The sequence below is a fragment of the Syngnathus scovelli genome, unplaced genomic scaffold (assembly GCF_024217435.2).
Source record: "Syngnathus scovelli strain Florida unplaced genomic scaffold, RoL_Ssco_1.2 HiC_scaffold_23, whole genome shotgun sequence".
NCBI classification, from domain to species: Eukaryota; Metazoa; Chordata; class Actinopteri; order Syngnathiformes; family Syngnathidae; genus Syngnathus; species Syngnathus scovelli.
The window spans coordinates 306,949-330,217 of NW_026061323.1; the positions used below are offsets into that span (position 1 = coordinate 306,949).

General features: G+C 42.9%; 1 non-coding gene across 1 annotated transcript; it reads right to left on the reverse strand.

Moving 5' to 3' along the window:
* Positions 1–10,270: 10,270 nt before the first annotated feature.
* On the reverse strand, positions 10,271–19,938 carry LOC125992650 (uncharacterized). The gene is made up of 2 exons (XR_011086266.1): positions 16,819–19,938; positions 10,271–13,322 (listed from the first exon to the last, which is right to left on the reverse strand). It is a non-coding gene; the product is annotated as an uncharacterized protein (transcript).
* Positions 19,939–23,269: the final 3,331 nt, after the last annotated feature.

The window sequence follows — 23,269 nt, forward strand, 5'->3', positions numbered from 1 at the left end:
GAAGACAAAACCAAAAAATCTTGAACTCTTGAGAGGCACGCAAGACTGCATTCTTTCCTGATGATTTCATCAATATGAATCATTGTCGAACCGCATGGATGCAGTCTTTCAAGCTCAAGGACATCAATTCAGCTACAGCTTTTTCAATTGCCTGTGATGGGTGAGTCGAGTGACGCGACCGATATCGAACAGACACCGCTGCTATGCAAGTACGTGAACTCTAATGGGCCGCAAGAAGAAGTGATCAAATTGACACCACTATTTTTCTTTAGATTATTTTAATAGTAGGCATACAACTTATGTATTGACACTATGTTGCATTATAAAAGGCTTTTAGATTTTTAAGGCTCCAGACAGGTATGTTTTTTGTTTTTTTTGGGCCAATATGGCCCTTTGAACATTTTGGGTTGCCGAACCCTGGCATAGACAAAGAGACGTGCTTACGAGCAGTGTTCCCTCTAAGCTGCGCAATTGCGGACTGGTCGTGCAGTCTTGGCGCACATGAAATTACATGCTGCGCACAAAATACAATTCAGCATAAACTGATTGATTAAGATCTACTGTTAGACGTACTCTAATCTAATTAAGTGGATGAATGATTTTCTTTCTGTGCCTTTTTGTAGTGTAAATCAGTAATTGACAGTTGTCCAGCCAATGATATGTTTCACTTAGGCTACATAGTATATGTATGACACATATGTGTCCTGCCTATCCATGCAGTGCGGCAGAGTCAAGCGATGCAAATGCTAAATTAGCTAATCATGGCGAAACGAATGAGCAGCGACACATCCACTCGCCAAGCCAAAATAAATAAGAGATGCTTCTTTTAAGTTTGGATGGCTGTTGGAGTGTGTGCAACTACAAGAGGAAACAGTGAAACTGGGTGAGATTTTCTCTTTTTGAATGAGAAAGGTCTCCTCTGCAAAACATGCAGTGAAGCCAAAGTGGCGGGCGAGTTTACGGAGGGAAAAATACGGAAGAAATGGAAGTTGGACTACCTCGCGCGTCACATTCAGCAGAAATGTCATTTGAAAGCTGTTGGAATTGTACAAAGACTCAAGATGGGAGAGCGGATCGGTACGTTATTGCAAAGAACGCAAAAGATCGACAGAAAAGGAACGAGCTGTCACACAAAACAAAATCCGACCCCGAGCAAGTTAAAGTTCTCATTGACAAGATTTATTTATTTATTTATTTATTTGTTCATTCATTCATTCATTCTGGTGTTGCACACAGTGGTCCACAGTGTGCACAGGGAGCTTGTGTGTTTGCACAGTCACTTGAAAAATTAGACGGAACACTGCTTACAAGGCACAATTAGAGCTTTCTGGAAAGTTAGGATCATTGCAGAAGAGCAACGTGACGACAAGACAATATGGAACTTGGCATGTTTCATGGCAAACTTGCCCAATTGTTTAATTTGGATACAGAAGTCATGGACTTGGACGGATTTGCATATAAATATCTATTAACAATAATGTGAGTACATAGAGTACATGGTTAAACAGTAGAATAAAGTACAACCAATCTCAGTGTCTTGGTCCTATAACTTTTTGTTTACCATAAGTCATGCCATAAATAGGCCCGATAATGCGCTCTATGTGTGGATTAAATACAAAACAGACCCTGCAATTGTGCCTTTTAACCCCAAGTGCCTTATTGTGCCAAAAATACGGTAAGTTGGAAAAAGATTACCTCTGCTATGTTGATCTGCACGGAAGCGTGGTCCTTGGCTCCGATGATCCGGTTGCTCGCAGAGCTTTTAAAAAGAAAATAAAAATAATAATTTAAAAAACAGTGTTTCCATTGATTAATAAAAATACAGTCAAACCTCGGTTTTCAACCACAATCCGTTTCAGAAGGTTGAGAAGCAGATTCAAGTTCAAGTTCAAGTTTACTTTATTGTCAAAAATCCTATGTAACAGGGTTACCACAGAAGTTTGAAATTGCGTTTGACCAGTCTCCAATGTGCAGTTTAACTAAAAACATTTAAATAAGACATTGACATAAATCTCTTTCTTTCTCACACACACATACACACAACACACACAACACAAACACACACACAGCTAACTTACTCATACTGAATTTACAATTTCTTTCTCTGACATATTCATTCACAACATAAACATAGACAATGCACACTTACACATTGCAGTCATTCAAACACTAACATGCTTATAAACATGTGCAGTACTATACAATAAAATACTCTCTCTCACATTCACACACACGCACACACACACACGGTGTGTAATAAGAGTATTGACAATACAGACCCACACACACACACACACACATACATACACAGCAGCAGAAGTACAATCAGTGGTCATAGAAGTAAAGTGAAAAAGTGTATAACTGTATATAAGGTGCAAGAGTAAAGTGCCAAGTGGCATGGTGACTTTGGAATGTTCAAGTGGTTTTCCTCAGTGTGTTCATGAGTCTGATGGCTTGAGGAAAGAAGCTGTTACTCAGTCTGCTTGTGCTTGTTCCTATCACACCAGGTGATGAGTTGCTGTACCTCCTCTCTGTATGCTGAGTCATCGTTGTCTTTGATGAGGCCCACCACTGTTGTGTCATCTGCAAATTTGATGATGTGATTCGTTTCAAATCTGGCAGAGCAGTCGTGGGTCATCAGCGTGAACAGCAGGGGGGATAGCACACATCCTTGCGGCACCCCGGTGTTTATGACGGTGGTCGCTGAGGAGTTGTTTCCGACTCTGACTGTCTGCGGTCTGTTCGTTAGAAAGTCCAGCAGCCAGTTGCACAGTTAAGTTCTGACGCCTATTGTACTCAGCTTATTCACCAGATGTTGGGGGATGACTGTGTTGAACGCAGAGCTGGAGTCAATGAACAGCATCCGCGCGTGACTGTTTTTGTTCTCCAGATGAGCCAGGCAGAGGTGGAGTGCTGTTGCTATGGCGTCATCAGTGGAGCGCTTGGGGCGGTAGGCAAATTGGTATGGGTCCAGAGTAGTGGGGAGGGTGGATGTTAAGTGGGCCTTCACCAGTCTCTCAAAGTACTTCATCATGATGGAAGTGAGTGCTATGGGTCTGTAGTCATTCAGTGATGATGCTGGTGACTTCTTGGGTAGTGGTACGATGGTGGTAGCTTTGAAAATTGCTGGTATGATGACTTGGTTCAGAGAGGTGTTGTAGATGTCTGTGAGGACGTCAGTGAGTGAGTCTGCACAGTCTCTGAGCACGCGCCCGGGTATGTTGTCTGGACCTGCAGCTTTCCTGGGGTTCACCTTGAGTAGGGTCCTCTTCACGTCCGCTGGGTCCAGTTGAAGTGTTGTGCTGTCTGGGTGTACTGGGGTTTTTGTGGGTGTTGTGGTGTTGTTTTCTTCAAACCGGCTGAAGAAGGTGTTGAGAGAGTTGAGGAAGTCTATGTTGTCCTCACACGGTGGGGGGGATGGTTTGTAGTCTGTGACTGACTGGATGCCTTGCCACAGGCGTCTTGGGTCTTTTGTGTCTGTGAAGTGTGAGTTGATTTTTTGACCATATGCACGCCCCGGTGCAAGTTGGCCCTAGCAGTCTTGAGGGCCTCCTTGTCCCCAGACTTGAAAGCAGCGTTGCGTGCCCTCAGGAGCTCACGTACCTCCCTGGTGAACCAGGGTTTTTCATTTGCTCTCACTGTAATGTCTTTGGTGACGGTTACATCTTCCATGCACTTCGTTATGTATCCAGTTACAGAGTCTGTGTATTCGGTGAGGTTGACGTCCTGGTTGGTGGTGGCCGCCTCCCTGAAGACAGACCAGTCTGTGCGTTCAAAACAGTCCTGTAGAGCTGCTGTGGAGCCCTCTGGCCAGGCCCTGATCTGCTTCACAGTTGGTTTGCTTCTCGTCAACAGAGGTCTGTAGGCTGGAATTAGCATAACAGAGAGATGGTCTGATGAACCCAGGTGGGGGTGGGGAAGGGCTCTGAAGGCCTGTCTGATGTTTGCGTAGACCTGGTCAAGTGTGTTTTCTCCCCTTGTTGCAAAGTTCACACACTTGTGGAAGTGTGGCATTACTGTTTTCAATTTGGCCTGGTTGAAATCGCCAGCGATTATGCAGACCAAGTCCGGGTGTGTGTTCTGTAGTGTACTCACAGACTTGTACAGTATGGAGAGTGCGTCCTTTGTGTTAGCGCTGGGGGGGACGTAAACAGCTGTGATGTTGACGGTATTGAATTCACGCGGTAGGTAGAATGGACGGCAGTTGAGGGTTAAAAACTCAATGTTCTCTGAGCAGTGACTTGTAGTAACTACAGCGTTTGTACACCAGTTGTTGTTAATGTAAATCCACACACCACCTCCTCGAGATTTACCCGTGCTGGTGTGGTTTCTGTCCGCGCGGAAAGTTGTAAACCCATCCAGTTTAATGGCGCTGTCCGGAACGTTGTTGTGAAGCCACGTCTCTGTGAGGATGATCGCGTTGCATTCTCTCACCTTTCGTTCTGTAGTTAAGTCCAGCTTGAGATAGTCCATTTTATTTTCCAACGACCGCACGTTTGAAAGGAGAATAGATGGAAGTGCTGTTTTGTGAGGGTTTCTCTTCAGTCGGTGTTTGATGCCGGCTCGGGAACCTCGCCTTCTCCTCCGGCGTGTGCTCAGACTCCACCGCCGCTTCAGCTGCTTCCAGTGTCGGCTGGTGGGGGAGGGGGAGCCCGCTGCCTCAGAGGTTCCTTTGTCTCGGGACATTATTCCAAGACCGCGAATAGTTTCGCGATCCATGGCAAAGTTAACTCCGGATATATCCTTTGTGCAGTTGTTGCTTCTAAGTCCCAATAGTGTACTTCTGTCGTATGCGATTCTCGGAGACGATTTGGACGGTACATTTAACACAAAACACACATTTTTATCGGGAGCCGGCTTGGCCGCAGCCTCACAGGGCGCCGCCATCTTGGAAAATTACGTTTGGGCACATGTTGAAGGTATGTGCGCAAGTCTTCCTGGCTATAGCAGATGGATTAGTGATTTTAAAAGTAAGTCGATTCTGTTTTTTACCATGATAACAAATTAGTATCGAGAATTGTGGAAAATCACAGGTATTGGTACCGACGACTGAAATTCTAGTATCGTGACAACCCTGGCACACGCACATAAATATGTCAACGGGGCAAATTGCTAGTCCGTGGGGGTTGACAGTGTGCCAATTGTGTGAAGCCAGTCTTTCCACCCTGGCCTCCAAATATCTCAACCATTGTCCCCTTCAAGGATTGACGTTCGACAAGCGCATTTTAAGTACCACAACCATTACATTTGCTCACCATTTACGAGGGACGTAGAGGTCCACAAATTCACCAGCGTCATTCTGCATGTTGATTAGCAGGTCGTCTGCAAAGCAAAGCTGCAGAGAATATTTTATGTCAACAATTTCACTACACACTCCAATACTTCCATTCATCCATCCATCTTGATGCACACATTCAAAATAGCCACAGCAGTGCGTTTTAATATAATTGGCTCACATGACCTGGGAGCTATTGAGCAAAAACGCTATTAACAGTATTAATTCATTGAAAAGAATTTAAGCATTCATCACATAGAGCCTATTTGGAACTATCATCCTTCACAGTTTGGGGTCAAAAAGTCACATGACCTGGAGCTATTGAGCTAAAGCGCTAACATTTATAGTCATAAATTCACAAAAAATATTTGAAGCATTCGAATGATATTATGAGGTGTATCTCAACCAGCCTATGTGGACTATCATCCTGCACAGTTGGGGGTTAATAGGTCACATGACCTGAGAGCTATTGAGCTACACCGCTAATATTTACAGTCATGAATTCACTCAAAATATTCGTAGCTTTGGAATGAAATTCTAAGAGGTGCATCTCAACCAGACCATGTGGGGCTATTATCCTTCAGTTTGAAGTCAATAGGTCACATGACCTGGGAGCTATTCAGCCTCTTAGAATTTCATTCCAATGGTTAAAATATTTTTAATGAATTTATTACTGTAAATATTAGAATTTTAGCTCAATAGCTTCCAGGTCATGTTACCTATTGACCCAAAACAGTGGAGGACGATAGTCCCAAATGGGCTGGTTGAGATACACCTCCTAGAATTTCATTTGAATGCCTGCTTGTTTTAAAATTGAATGTATTACTGGAAATAGAATTTTACCTCAATAGCTCCCAGATCATGTGACCTATTGACCCCAAACTGTTGGATGATAGTCCCACATGGGCTGGTTGTGATACACCACTTAGAACTTTATTCCAATGCTTCAAATATTTTAAATGAATTTATAACTGTAAATATTTGCATTTTTCCTCAATAGCTCCTGAGTCATGTGACCTAATGGCCCGTGATATTGCAGGATGGTCGTCCCACATGGCCTGGTTGAGATATACATATTTTCAGTTGAATGCTTATTATTTTATCCGATTTATTACTGTAAATGAGCATTTTAACTCAATAGCTCACAGGTCATGTAACGTTTTGACCGCAAAAATTGCAGGATGATAGTCCCATGTTGAATGCTCCTCAGATTTTTTTAAGAATTTGTTAATTTGATATACACGGATGAGATTTACACATTTATCATTTGGAAAAAAAACGGACGCGTTTACATGTTATCACACTATGCTTTCCCTTCGATCTCTTTAACGGCATTTACATGCTATCGTAATGCAATGCTTTCCCTTCGCTCTCTATACCGGCGCTTACATACTATAGCACTGCCCTGCTTTTCCTTCGCTCTCTTTTAACGTAAAGCCTATAATATGGGCACGCTTCCCGTGCGACTGGCTTGATCGCAGTGTTACCTGGAAGCGAGTCGAACCGTTAAAGCCAGAATTAAACCCAGAACGTCTGCACTGCGAGACGGACGTGCTAACTAGTGCGTCACCGTGCCACCCCAACCCCTTTCTCGGCTAAATCGCAATCTCGCGGAATGCAACGTGCCAATGCGTGGGGGTGTAAAACTGACCAGAAGACTCTTAGCATAGCAACTAACATGTGGAACGTCCACGCGTACCGGCGTGGAAACTGCCAATTAAACTGCATTTTAACTTTTTGTCCTCTAAACAAACACACACAGTAACGCTATCTGTTTAACGACGATAAACGTCGGTAAAATACACGGTAATATCACCGCATGTGCTCGTTTAAGGCGGTTCCAGAAAGAGAGCAACGCAGAGACTCACCGTAACCGACAAAAGGACGACGAAAAGGACAGGCCACCCCTTCTTCTTCTCTGATGGTATGACGGTTGACGGCAGTTAGCATCCGTTGCGGCCACACATCAAAAACGTAAAGTCTAAAATTTCAAGAAGCATGGCAGTCATATACAAAGCAAAAGAATTACTGGATTATCATTCACTTCGTACACTTTATTGTTCTCTTGTCTTGCCCTGTGCTGAGGTTTGGGGGAATACTTATAAAACTTCACTACAGCCACTTATCATTCTGCAGAAAAGAGCAATAAGGACTATTCATAAAGTCAACTACTTGGAACACACAAATCCACTTTTCATACAATCCAAACTATTGAAATCCACTGACATAGTATCTTACCAAACAGCAATCATCATGTATAGCAAGTAAGCAAAACAACTACCAGAAAATATCCAAAACTTATTTAGGAATCGGGAGGGAGGTTATAAGTTAAGGGGGAATCACAACTTCAAAATCTTAAACATAAGAACAACCTTAAAAAGTTTTTGCATCACTATAACTGGGGTCAAACTATGGAACAGCTCAGTGGCCTAGTAGTAGAGTGTCCGCCCTGAGACTGGAAGGTTGTGGGTTCAAACCCCGGCCGGGTCATACCAAAGACTATAAAAATGGGACCCATTGCCTCCCTGCTTGGCACTCAGCATTAAGGGTTGGAATTGGGGGGTTAGATCACCAAATGATTCCCGAGCGCGGCACCGCTGCTGCTCACTGCTCCCCTCTCCCCCAGGGGATGGATCAAAATCACATGGGGATGGGTTAAATGCAGAGGACAAATTTCACCACACCCAGATGTGTGTGTGACGATGATCATTGGGACTTTGGGACTTTAACAATCTAAGTGAGGAACTCAAGCAAAGTCCAAATATCCACCAGTTTAAAAGAATGTACAAAAATACGTTGTTTAGCGGGTACAAAGGCTAAAAGTGCCAAAGGGCTACACACAAGTTAAAATGAAACAGAAAAATAAGTGTGAAAGTGTATCTACTTGTGGTCTGTTGTAGAATTACAGTATATGTTGAATCATTGGTTTAATGCACAGGTGTCAAACTCAAGGCCCGGGGGCCAGATACGGCCCGCCACATCATTCTATGTGGCCCGCGAAGACAAATTGTGCATCAAATTTATGTGTCATTACTAGAATTGCAAATTGTCTTCACTTGTAATATCTTTTTAAAAAAATATTTGACCAGTTTTTACTCGTCTGATTTGAAAACGACTTATTTGTCAGTTTGTTTTGTAGCTTTTACTGTATATAATAGTGTTAAGAGTAAAAGTGATCAAGTCATCACAAAAATCACGAAAAAAATCTTATATAAGACGCACCTGACTATAAGCCGCAGGGTTCAAAATTTTGGAAAAAAGTCGCGGCTTGTACACCGGAAATTACGGTATGTGTTGGAAATGATATACTTTTTTATCATTGGATTCTATGTATCTGCTTTTGTGTGCAAGATTCTCCGCAGTATGTGACCATCTAGCCTTGTGAAAATGACTTGGGGGCATATGGCCGGCTAATGACTGGAGTCATTAGCCGCGCTATACAATAAGCCCCATAGTTAGCTAGACATGTTCAGATCATGATTGTCATGGGATGGGTGAAGCAGACAGAGGTCTTATTTAAGTTGAAGTCATGAGTACGGCACAGGGATGTATTCCCAGGGCCACTAAGACTAGGTCTTTGTTAAGCTAATAGTCATGAGACGTCCATACTGCTCCGTCCATAAGAGTATCCCATTTGTTCTGTGGTAATGAGATAACTATGGAATGTACTTCCTGCCTGGGAACCTACCCGATCATGTACACTTGCCCCTTTGTTTCTCTCTCAATAAAAGGCACGGCTAAATTCGAGCAGAGCGCAGATCTCAGCCACACTTGTTGCGTGTGTTTGGGGTGCGCCCTTCTGCGCAGAAGAAAACGCTAAGCCAAAAAGACCTACCGCCTCTGAGATTGATTTCAGATAAATGTTGTCAACCCAACAGTATGTACTACAATTAACCCAGTAAAACTTTTTATTTGGCAGCATGGTGGAGCACTGGTTAGCATGTTTGCCTTACAATGCAAAGGTTGTGGGTCCGATTTCGGCTACGGACTTTCTGAGTGGAGCTCACATGTTCTCCCCATGCCTGCCTGGGTTTCCTCCTGGTATTCCAATGTTCTCCAATGTTGAATAGACGTGCATGGTAGGCCGACTGACGACTATAAATTGTCTGTAGGTTTGAGTGTTAATGGTTATTCGTCTATGTGTGTCCCGCGATTTGGTGACAACCAGTTCAGGGTGTCCATGACTACTGCCCAGAGTGCGAGGATGTGCTCCAGCAAAGTAGCACTACTCTGTGAGTAGGCATGTTCAGAGAGCAAGAGTGCGCTCCACTCCTATTAAAGGGTAACTCAACCCAACATTTTCTTTAAAATATGTTATATATGCCCACAGGAGCCGAAATACATCATTCTTATTAATATTGCGTCCTTGGAATAAGATAAGTAACAAAATTCACTCGTTCTTATCCATCACAGGGGGGCAACCATATTGCCACTCGCTGCCGACTAAAAATGACATCACAGTTGCCAGGTCTCAAGTCAAAAACAATCGCAGTTCAGCTTTAGAAAACTGGTGAGCAAAATAGCCACCCGTTCAGATGGTGAAAAACAGGTGGATTTTAACGGTTACGTTCATATTCAACAAGTGAAAAAACATCCCTGCGTTTCAACTACTTGGGCAGCTGAGTCACGCCGAAAGTTACATCATACATCCTAAAAAACGGCCTTCGGAGAACGCACCCTGTGAATTTGGACACAGCTCCCGACTCCCAGCTGGCCTGGGAACTCCTTGGGATACATCGGGAAGAGCTAGAAGAAGTGGCTGGAGATAAGGAAGTCTGGGCTTTCTTGCTGAAAATGCTGCCTCTACGGCCCAACCTCCAGATAATCGGTAGATGATGTATGTACGGATGACAGGACAAAAATTCAGTATTTTTACTGGGATAATTATTCACTTTGTAATTGTAATCTAATGGACGTTAAAAAACAAACAAAACAAATGTGCTCTATGCGCTAAAAAATAAAAAAAATAAAATAAAAACCAGGACCAATAAAGCATTTGGATTTTCTTACATTTTATTTTAAAGATATCACTCAGATGTTCCTATGGAGAGAAAAATGCACATTATAACACAAGATACGTGCTGATGACAAAAATGTCATCTTACTTGGCAACAACACCATCATTCTTTGCCAGCCTGAGGATGGAATCATCAGACTCCCCCTGTTTTGCATTTAGGAGAGAACACGCACATGTAAAAAACCACAAGCATTTGAACCATTGAACACAATCCAGGATGACTCACCATTCTGCGGATGGCGCCACAGATGGCATAGGTCTTGAACTGACTGTTGAAACGACCCGTGACATTGTCCACCTGTAGCAGACATAGTTGAATGAATGACTTTATTTCATACATAGAAATACATCCACATTACATATAATACAGAACGTACATAGAGCTTGAACAAGGACAAACTATATACAGTGTCTGACAGAAGTTCTGTCGCTTGTCCATGTTGTAGAAACAATGGCTTATAACCTGACTTTGACTCACCCAAATGAGGTGTAATGTATGAAAATAAATTTGCTTCACTGCAGAAATATTGATCTTTTAATGAACACAGAAAGGTCAGAGTTTGGCAAAACAAGTTTTGTCGGCTTGTCATACAATACACCCAATCCTAGCAAAACCTTTGCAAGTTAGAAGGCAATATCAACATACTAAAATGTCAAGAAATATTAGCTACCTCTTCCCAATTGTTAGGGTTTTTCAGATTATCCTTATCGGATGATTATGTTGGAATGCAACCGGTAATAAATAACCTACCTTGTCTCATCCTACACAAGGTCGTAAAAGTTCCCCCTGATATGTTTTGGGCTTCCTATTCAGTCTACACCAGCCCCCACTCTTAATAAATATGTCCTTGCAGTTGGGAGGGTTTTCAGACTTCATTCCTGAGCGAGTGAACTCTCCACCTGCAGGTGTCTAAAAGGACTTGCTTGTCTCCCGTGTGGTTCTTGCAAAATAAGTTAGAGTGAGCACAACTCTAACACCTTTTATGATTGGTGTTAGAGATTTGCTCACTCACACTTATTTTGCAAGAACACCACGGGAGACAAGCAAGTTCTTTTAGACACCTGCAGGTGGAGATTTCACCCATTGAAGGAATGAAGTCTGAACCCTCCTTCCTGCAAGGGCATATTTATTAAGAGAAACAGAGTGGGGGTATGAGTAGGCTGAATAGAACGCCCTTGTTCTAGATCAAGGTGCTCCAGTACTGGCCAGCCCAGTCACCAGACACGAACATCATTGAGCATGTTTGGGGTAGAATGATGGCGGACGCTTGGAAGACAAAACCAAAAAATCTTGAACTCTTGAGAGGCACGCAAGACTGCATTCTTTCCTGATGATTTCATCAATATGAATCATTGTCGAACCGCATGGATGCAGTCTTTCAAGCTCAAGGACATCAATTCAGCTACAGCTTTTTCAATTGCCTGTGATGGGTGAGTCGAGTGACGCGACCGATATCGAACAGACACCGCTGCTATGCAAGTACGTGAACTCTAATGGGCCGCAAGAAGAAGTGATCAAATTGACACCACTATTTTTCTTTAGATTATTTTAATAGTAGGCATACAACTTATGTATTGACACTATGTTGCATTATAAAAGGCTTTTAGATTTTTAAGGCTCCAGACAGGTATGTTTTTTGTTTTTTTTGGGCCAATATGGCCCTTTGAACATTTTGGGTTGCCGAACCCTGGCATAGACAAAGAGACGTGCTTACGAGCAGTGTTCCCTCTAAGCTGCGCAATTGCGGACTGGTCGTGCAGTCTTGGCGCACATGAAATTACATGCTGCGCACAAAATACAATTCAGCATAAACTGATTGATTAAGATCTACTGTTAGACGTACTCTAATCTAATTAAGTGGATGAATGATTTTCTTTCTGTGCCTTTTTGTAGTGTAAATCAGTAATTGACAGTTGTCCAGCCAATGATATGTTTCACTTAGGCTACATAGTATATGTATGACACATATGTGTCCTGCCTATCCATGCAGTGCGGCAGAGTCAAGCGATGCAAATGCTAAATTAGCTAATCATGGCGAAACGAATGAGCAGCGACACATCCACTCGCCAAGCCAAAATAAATAAGAGATGCTTCTTTTAAGTTTGGATGGCTGTTGGAGTGTGTGCAACTACAAGAGGAAACAGTGAAACTGGGTGAGATTTTCTCTTTTTGAATGAGAAAGGTCTCCTCTGCAAAACATGCAGTGAAGCCAAAGTGGCGGGCGAGTTTACGGAGGGAAAAATACGGAAGAAATGGAAGTTGGACTACCTCGCGCGTCACATTCAGCAGAAATGTCATTTGAAAGCTGTTGGAATTGTACAAAGACTCAAGATGGGAGAGCGGATCGGTACGTTATTGCAAAGAACGCAAAAGATCGACAGAAAAGGAACGAGCTGTCACACAAAACAAAATCCGACCCCGAGCAAGTTAAAGTTCTCATTGACAAGATTTATTTATTTATTTATTTATTTGTTCATTCATTCATTCATTCTGGTGTTGCACACAGTGGTCCACAGTGTGCACAGGGAGCTTGTGTGTTTGCACAGTCACTTGAAAAATTAGACGGAACACTGCTTACAAGGCACAATTAGAGCTTTCTGGAAAGCCAGGATCATTGCAGAAGAGCAACGTGACGACAAGACAATATGGAACTTGGCATGTTTCATGGCAAACTTGCCCAATTGTTTAATTTGGATACAGAAGTCATGGACTTGGACGGATTTGCATATAAATATCTATTAACAATAATGTGAGTACATAGAGTACATGGTTAAACAGTAGAATAAAGTACAACCAATCTCAGTGTCTTGGTCCTATAACTTTTTGTTTACCATAAGTCATGCCATAAATAGGCCCGATAATGCGCTCTATGTGTGGATTAAATACAAAACAGACCCTGCAATTGTGCCTTTTAACCCCAAGTGCCTTATTGTGCCAAAAATACGGTAAGTTGGAAAAAGATTACCTCTGCTATGTTGATCTGCACGGAAGCGTGGTCCTTGGCTCCGATGATCCGGTTGCTCGCAGAGCTTTTAAAAAGAAAATAAAAATAATAATTTAAAAAACAGTGTTTCCATTGATTAATAAAAATACAGTCAAACCTCGGTTTTCAACCACAATCCGTTTCAGAAGGTTGAGAAGCAGATTCAAGTTCAAGTTCAAGTTTACTTTATTGTCAAAAATCCTATGTAACAGGGTTACCACAGAAGTTTGAAATTGCGTTTGACCAGTCTCCAATGTGCAGTTTAACTAAAAACATTTAAATAAGACATTGACATAAATCTCTTTCTTTCTCACACACACATACACACAACACACACAACACAAACACACACACAGCTAACTTACTCATACTGAATTTACAATTTCTTTCTCTGACATATTCATTCACAACATAAACATAGACAATGCACACTTACACATTGCAGTCATTCAAACACTAACATGCTTATAAACATGTGCAGTACTATACAATAAAATACTCTCTCTCACATTCACACACACGCACACACACACACGGTGTGTAATAAGAGTATTGACAATACAGACCCACACACACACACACACACATACATACACAGCAGCAGAAGTACAATCAGTGGTCATAGAAGTAAAGTGAAAAAGTGTATAACTGTATATAAGGTGCAAGAGTAAAGTGCCAAGTGGCATGGTGACTTTGGAATGTTCAAGTGGTTTTCCTCAGTGTGTTCATGAGTCTGATGGCTTGAGGAAAGAAGCTGTTACTCAGTCTGCTTGTGCTTGTTCCTATCACACCAGGTGATGAGTTGCTGTACCTCCTCTCTGTATGCTGAGTCATCGTTGTCTTTGATGAGGCCCACCACTGTTGTGTCATCTGCAAATTTGATGATGTGATTCGTTTCAAATCTGGCAGAGCAGTCGTGGGTCATCAGCGTGAACAGCAGGGGGGATAGCACACATCCTTGCGGCACCCCGGTGTTTATGACGGTGGTCGCTGAGGAGTTGTTTCCGACTCTGACTGTCTGCGGTCTGTTCGTTAGAAAGTCCAGCAGCCAGTTGCACAGTTAAGTTCTGACGCCTATTGTACTCAGCTTATTCACCAGATGTTGGGGGATGACTGTGTTGAACGCAGAGCTGGAGTCAATGAACAGCATCCGCGCGTGACTGTTTTTGTTCTCCAGATGAGCCAGGCAGAGGTGGAGTGCTGTTGCTATGGCGTCATCAGTGGAGCGCTTGGGGCGGTAGGCAAATTGGTATGGGTCCAGAGTAGTGGGGAGGGTGGATGTTAAGTGGGCCTTCACCAGTCTCTCAAAGTACTTCATCATGATGGAAGTGAGTGCTATGGGTCTGTAGTCATTCAGTGATGATGCTGGTGACTTCTTGGGTAGTGGTACGATGGTGGTAGCTTTGAAAATTGCTGGTATGATGACTTGGTTCAGAGAGGTGTTGTAGATGTCTGTGAGGACGTCAGTGAGTGAGTCTGCACAGTCTCTGAGCACGCGCCCGGGTATGTTGTCTGGACCTGCAGCTTTCCTGGGGTTCACCTTGAGTAGGGTCCTCTTCACGTCCGCTGGGTCCAGTTGAAGTGTTGTGCTGTCTGGGTGTACTGGGGTTTTTGTGGGTGTTGTGGTGTTGTTTTCTTCAAACCGGCTGAAGAAGGTGTTGAGAGAGTTGAGGAAGTCTATGTTGTCCTCACACGGTGGGGGGGATGGTTTGTAGTCTGTGACTGACTGGATGCCTTGCCACAGGCGTCTTGGGTCTTTTGTGTCTGTGAAGTGTGAGTTGATTTTTTGACCATATGCACGCCCCGGTGCAAGTTGGCCCTAGCAGTCTTGAGGGCCTCCTTGTCCCCAGACTTGAAAGCAGCGTTGCGTGCCCTCAGGAGCTCACGTACCTCCCTGGTGAACCAGGGTTTTTCATTTGCTCTCACTGTAATGTCTTTGGTGACGGTTACATCTTCCATGCACTTCGTTATGTATCCAGTTACAGAGTCTGTGTATTCGGTGAGGTTGACGTCCTGGTTGGTGGTGGCCGCCTCCCTGAAGACAGACCAGTCTGTGCGTTCAAAACAGTCCTGTAGAGCTGCTGTGGAGCCCTCTGGCCAGGCCCTGATCTGCTTCACAGTTGGTTTGCTTCTCGTCAACAGAGGTCTGTAGGCTGGAATTAGCATAACAGAGAGATGGTCTGATGAACCCAGGTGGGGGTGGGGAAGGGCTCTGAAGGCCTGTCTGATGTTTGCGTAGACCTGGTCAAGTGTGTTTTCTCCCCTTGTTGCAAAGTTCACACACTTGTGGAAGTGTGGCATTACTGTTTTCAATTTGGCCTGGTTGAAATCGCCAGCGATTATGCAGACCAAGTCCGGGTGTGTGTTCTGTAGTGTACTCACAGACTTGTACAGTATGGAGAGTGCGTCCTTTGTGTTAGCGCTGGGGGGGACGTAAACAGCTGTGATGTTGACGGTATTGAATTCACGCGGTAGGTAGAATGGACGGCAGTTGAGGGTTAAAAACTCAATGTTCTCTGAGCAGTGACTTGTAGTAACTACAGCGTTTGTACACCAGTTGTTGTTAATGTAAATCCACACACCACCTCCTCGAGATTTACCCGTGCTGGTGTGGTTTCTGTCCGCGCGGAAAGTTGTAAACCCATCCAGTTTAATGGCGCTGTCCGGAACGTTGTTGTGAAGCCACGTCTCTGTGAGGATGATCGCGTTGCATTCTCTCACCTTTCGTTCTGTAGTTAAGTCCAGCTTGAGATAGTCCATTTTATTTTCCAACGACCGCACGTTTGAAAGGAGAATAGATGGAAGTGCTGTTTTGTGAGGGTTTCTCTTCAGTCGGTGTTTGATGCCGGCTCGGGAACCTCGCCTTCTCCTCCGGCGTGTGCTCAGACTCCACCGCCGCTTCAGCTGCTTCCAGTGTCGGCTGGTGGGGGAGGGGGAGCCCGCTGCCTCAGAGGTTCCTTTGTCTCGGGACATTATTCCAAGACCGCGAATAGTTTCGCGATCCATGGCAAAGTTAACTCCGGATATATCCTTTGTGCAGTTGTTGCTTCTAAGTCCCAATAGTGTACTTCTGTCGTATGCGATTCTCGGAGACGATTTGGACGGTACATTTAACACAAAACACACATTTTTATCGGGAGCCGGCTTGGCCGCAGCCTCACAGGGCGCCGCCATCTTGGAAAATTACGTTTGGGCACATGTTGAAGGTATGTGCGCAAGTCTTCCTGGCTATAGCAGATGGATTAGTGATTTTAAAAGTAAGTCGATTCTGTTTTTTACCATGATAACAAATTAGTATCGAGAATTGTGGAAAATCACAGGTATTGGTACCGACGACTGAAATTCTAGTATCGTGACAACCCTGGCACACGCACATAAATATGTCAACGGGGCAAATTGCTAGTCCGTGGGGGTTGACAGTGTGCCAATTGTGTGAAGCCAGTCTTTCCACCCTGGCCTCCAAATATCTCAACCATTGTCCCCTTCAAGGATTGACGTTCGACAAGCGCATTTTAAGTACCACAACCATTACATTTGCTCACCATTTACGAGGGACGTAGAGGTCCACAAATTCACCAGCGTCATTCTGCATGTTGATTAGCAGGTCGTCTGCAAAGCAAAGCTGCAGAGAATATTTTATGTCAACAATTTCACTACACACTCCAATACTTCCATTCATCCATCCATCTTGATGCACACATTCAAAATAGCCACAGCAGTGCGTTTTAATATAATTGGCTCACATGACCTGGGAGCTATTGAGCAAAAACGCTATTAACAGTATTAATTCATTGAAAAGAATTTAAGCATTCATCACATAGAGCCTATTTGGAACTATCATCCTTCACAGTTTGGGGTCAAAAAGTCACATGACCTGGAGCTATTGAGCTAAAGCGCTAACATTTATAGTCATAAATTCACAAAAAATATTTGAAGCATTCGAATGATATTATGAGGTGTATCTCAACCAGCCTATGTGGACTATCATCCTGCACAGTTGGGGGTTAATAGGTCACATGACCTGAGAGCTATTGAGCTACACCGCTAATATTTACAGTCATGAATTCACTCAAAATATTCGTAGCTTTGGAATGAAATTCTAAGAGGTGCATCTCAACCAGACCATGTGGGGCTATTATCCTTCAGTTTGAAGTCAATAGGTCACATGACCTGGGAGCTATTCAGCCTCTTAGAATTTCATTCCAATGGTTAAAATATTTTTAATGAATTTATTACTGTAAATATTAGAATTTTAGCTCAATAGCTTCCAGGTCATGTTACCTATTGACCCAAAACAGTGGAGGACGATAGTCCCAAATGGGCTGGTTGAGATACACCTCCTAGAATTTCATTTGAATGCCTGCTTGTTTTAAAATTGAATTTATTACTGGAAATAGAATTTTACCTCAATAGCTCCCAGATCATGTGACCTATTGACCCCAAACTGTTGGATGATAGTCCCACATGGGCTGGTTGTGATACACCACTTAGAACTTTATTCCAATGCTTCAAATATTTTAAATGAATTTATAACTGTAAATATTTGCATTTTTCCTCAATAGCTCCTGAGTCATGTGACCTAATGGCCCGTGATATTGCAGGATGGTCGTCCCACATGGCCTGGTTGAGATATACATATTTTCAGTTGAATGCTTATTATTTTATCCGATTTATTACTGTAAATGAGCATTTTAACTCAATAGCTCACAGGTCATGTAACGTTTTGACCGCAAAAATTGCAGGATGATAGTCCCATGTTGAATGCTCCTCAGATTTTTTTAAGAATTTGTTAATTTGATATACACGGATGAGATTTACACATTTATCATTTGGAAAAAAAACGGACGCGTTTACATGTTATCACACTATGCTTTCCCTTCGATCTCTTTAACGGCATTTACATGCTATCGTAATGCAATGCTTTCCCTTCGCTCTCTATACCGGCGCTTACATACTATAGCACTGCCCTGCTTTTCCTTCGCTCTCTTTTAACGTAAAGCCTATAATATGGGCACGCTTCCCGTGCGACTGGCTTGATCGCAGTGTTACCTGGAAGCGAGTCGAACCGTTAAAGCCAGAATTAAACCCAGAACGTCTGCACTGCGAGACGGACGTGCTAACTAGTGCGTCACCGTGCCACCCCAACCCCTTTCTCGGCTAAATCGCAATCTCGCGGAATGCAACGTGCCAATGCGTGGGGGTGTAAAACTGACCAGAAGACTCTTAGCATAGCAACTAACATGTGGAACGTCCACGCGTACCGGCGTGGAAACTGCCAATTAAACTGCATTTTAACTTTTTGTCCTCTAAACAAACACACACAGTAACGCTATCTGTTTAACGACGATAAACGTCGGTAAAATACACGGTAATATCACCGCATGTGCTCGTTTAAGGCGGTTCCAGAAAGAGAGCAACGCAGAGACTCACCGTAACCGACAAAAGGACGACGAAAAGGACAGGCCACCCCTTCTTCTTCTCTGATGGTATGACGGTTGACGGCAGTTAGCATCCGTTGCGGCCACACATCAAAAACGTAAAGTCTAAAATTTCAAGAAGCATGGCAGTCATATACAAAGCAAAAGAATTACTGGATTATCATTCACTTCGTACACTTTATTGTTCTCTTGTCTTGCCCTGTGCTGAGGTTTGGGGGAATACTTATAAAACTTCACTACAGCCACTTATCATTCTGCAGAAAAGAGCAATAAGGACTATTCATAAAGTCAACTACTTGGAACACACAAATCCACTTTTCATACAATCCAAACTATTGAAATCCACTGACATAGTATCTTACCAAACAGCAATCATCATGTATAGCAAGTAAGCAAAACAACTACCAGAAAATATCCAAAACTTATTTAGGAATCGGGAGGGAGGTTATAAGTTAAGGGGGAATCACAACTTCAAAATCTTAAACATAAGAACAACCTTAAAAAGTTTTTGCATCACTATAACTGGGGTCAAACTATGGAACAATCTAAGTGAGGAACTCAAGCAAAGTCCAAATATCCACCAGTTTAAAAGAATGTACAAAAATATGTTGTTTAGCGGGTACAAAGGCTAAAAGTGCCAAAGGGCTACACACAAGTTAAAATGAAACAGAAAAATAAGTGTGAAAGTGTATCTACTTGTGGTCTGTTGTAGAATTACAGTATATGTTGAATCATTGGTTTAATGCACAGGTGTCAAACTCAAGGCCCGGGGGCCAGATACGGCCCGCCACATCATTCTATGTGGCCCGCGAAGACAAATTGTGCATCAAATTTATGTGTCATTACTAGAATTGCAAATTGTCTTCACTTGTAATATCTTTTTAAAAAAATATTTGACCAGTTTTTACTCGTCTGATTTGAAAACGACTTATTTGTCAGTTTGTTTTGTAGCTTTTACTGTATATAATAGTGTTAAGAGTAAAAGTGATCAAGTCATCACAAAAATCACGAAAAAAATCTTATATAAGACGCACCTGACTATAAGCCGCAGGGTTCAAAATTTTGGAAAAAAGTCGCGGCTTGTACACCGGAAATTACGGTATGTGTTGGAAATGATATACTTTTTTATCATTGGATTCTATGTATCTGCTTTTGTGTGCAAGATTCTCCGCAGTATGTGACCATCTAGCCTTGTGAAAATGACTTGGGGGCATATGGCCGGCTAATGACTCCAGTCATTAGCCGCGCTATACAATAAGCCCCATAGTTAGCTAGACATGTTCAGATCATGATTGTCATGGGATGGGTGAAGCAGACAGAGGTCTTATTTAAGTTGAAGTCATGAGTACGGCACAGGGATGTATTCCCAGGGCCACTAAGACTAGGTCTTTGTTAAGCTAATAGTCATGAGACGTCCATACTGCTCCGTCCATAAGAGTATCCCATTTGTTCTGTGGTAATGAGATAACTATGGAATGTACTTCCTGCCTGGGAACCTACCCGATCATGTACACTTGCCCCTTTGTTTCTCTCTCAATAAAAGGCACGGCTAAATTCGAACAGAGCGCAGATCTCAGCCACACTTGTTGCGTGTGTTTGGGGTGCGCCCTTCTGCGCAGAAGAAAACGCTAAGCCAAAAAGACCTACCGCCTCTGAGATTGATTTCAGATAAATGTTGTCAACCCAACAGTATGTACTACAATTAACCCAGTAAAACTTTTTATTTGGCAGCATGGTGGAGCACTGGTTAGCATGTTTGCCTTACAATGCAAAGGTTGTGGGTCCGATTTCGGCTACGGACTTTCTGAGTGGAGCTCGCATGTTCTCCCCATGCCTGCCTGGGTTTCCTCCTGGTATTCCAATGTTCTCCAATGTTGAATAGACGTGCATGGTAGGCCGACTGACGACTATAAATTGTCTGTAGGTTTGAGTGTTAATGGTTATTCGTCTATGTGTGTCCCGCGATTTGGTGACAACCAGTTCAGGGTGTCCATGACTACTGCCCAGAGTGCGAGGATGTGCTCCAGCAAAGTAGCACTACTCTGTGAGTAGGCATGTTCAGAGAGCAAGAGTGCGCTCCACTCCTATTAAAGGGTAACTCAACCCAACATTTTCTTTAAAATATGTTATATATGCCCACAGGAGCCGAAATACATCATTCTTATTAATATTGCGTCCTTGGAATAAGATAAGTAACAAAATTCACTCGTTCTTATCCATCACAGGGGGGCAACCATATTGCCACTCGCTGCCGACTAAAAATGACATCACAGTTGCCAGGTCTCAAGTCAAAAACAATCGCAGTTCAGCTTTAGAAAACTGGTGAGCAAAATAGCCACCCGTTCAGATGGTGAAAAACAGGTGGATTTTAACGGTTACGTTCATATTCAACAAGTGAAAAAACATCCCTGCGTTTCAACTACTTGGGCAGCTGAGTCACGCCGAAAGTTACATCATACATCCTAAAAAACGGCCTTCGGAGAACGCACCCTGTGAATTTGGACACAGCTCCCGACTCCCAGCTGGCCTGGGAACTCCTTGGGATACATCGGGAAGAGCTAGAAGAAGTGGCTGGAGATAAGGAAGTCTGGGCTTTCTTGCTGAAAATGCTGCCTCTACGGCCCAACCTCCAGATAATCGGTAGATGATGTATGTACGGATGACAGGACAAAAATTCAGTATTTTTACTGGGATAATTATTCACTTTGTAATTGTAATCTAATGGACGTTAAAAAACAAACAAAACAAATGTGCTCTATGCGCTAAAAAATAAAAAAAATAAAATAAAAACCAGGACCAATAAAGCATTTGGATTTTCTTACATTTTATTTTAAAGATATCACTCAGATGTTCCTATGGAGAGAAAAATGCACATTATAACACAAGATACGTGCTGATGACAAAAATGTCATCTTACTTGGCAACAACACCATCATTCTTTGCCAGCCTGAGGATGGAATCATCAGACTCCCCCTGTTTTGCATTTAGGAGAGAACACGCACATGTAAAAAACCACAAGCATTTGAACCATTGAACACAATCCAGGATGACTCACCATTCTGCGGATGGCGCCACAGATGGCATAGGTCTTGAACTGACTGTTGAAACGACCCGTGACATTGTCCACCTGTAGCAGACATAGTTGAATGAATGACTTTATTTCATACATAGAAATACATCCACATTACATATAATACAGAACGTACATAGAGCTTGAACAAGGACAAACTATATACAGTGTCTGACAGAAGTTCTGTCGCTTGTCCATGTTGTAGAAACAATGGCTTATAACCTGACTTTGACTCACCCAAATGAGGTGTAATGTATGAAAATAAATTTGCTTCACTGCAGAAATATTGATCTTTTAATGAACACAGAAAGGTCAGAGTTTGGCAAAACAAGTTTTGTCGGCTTGTCATACAATACACCCAATCCTAGCAAAACCTTTGCAAGTTAGAAGGCAATATCAACATACTAAAATGTCAAGAAATATTAGCTACCTCTTCCCAATTGTTAGGGTTTTTCAGATTATCCTTATCGGATGATTATGTTGGAATGCAACCGGTAATAAATAACCTACCTTGTCTCATCCTACACAAGGTCGTAAAAGTTCCCCCTGATATGTTTTGGGCTTCCTATTCAGTCTACACCAGCCCCCACTCTTAATAAATATGTCCTTGCAGTTGGGAGGGTTTTCAGACTTCATTCCTGAGCGAGTGAACTCTCCACCTGCAGGTGTCTAAAAGGACTTGCTTGTCTCCCGTGTGGTTCTTGCAAAATAAGTTAGAGTGAGCACAACTCTAACACCTTTTATGATTGGTGTTAGAGATTTGCTCACTCACACTTATTTTGCAAGAACACCACGGGAGACAAGCAAGTTCTTTTAGACACCTGCAGGTGGAGATTTCACCCATTGAAGGAATGAAGTCTGAACCCTCCTTCCTGCAAGGGCATATTTATTAAGAGAAACAGAGTGGGGGTATGAGTAGGCTGAATAGAACGCCCTTGTTCTAGATCAAGGTGCTCCAGTACTGGCCAGCCCAGTCACCAGACACGAACATCATTGAGCATGTTTGGGGTAGAATGATGGCGGACGCTTGGAAGACAAAACCAAAAAATCTTGAACTCTTGAGAGGCACGCAAGACTGCATTCTTTCCTGATGATTTCATCAATATGAATCATTGTCGAACCGCATGGATGCAGTCTTTCAAGCTCAAGGACATCAATTCAGCTACAGCTTTTTCAATTGCCTGTGATGGGTGAGTCGAGTGACGCGACCGATATCGAACAGACACCGCTGCTATGCAAGTACGTGAACTCTAATGGGCCGCAAGAAGAAGTGATCAAATTGACGCCACTATTTTTCTTTAGATTATTTTAATAGTAGGCATACAACTTATGTATTGACACTACGTTGCATTATAAAAGGCTTTTAGATTTTTAAGGCTCCAGACAGGTATGTTTTTTGTTTTTTTTTGGGCCAATATGGCCCTTTGAACATTTTGGGTTGCCGAACCCTGGCATAGACAAAGAGACGTGCTTACGAGCAGTGTT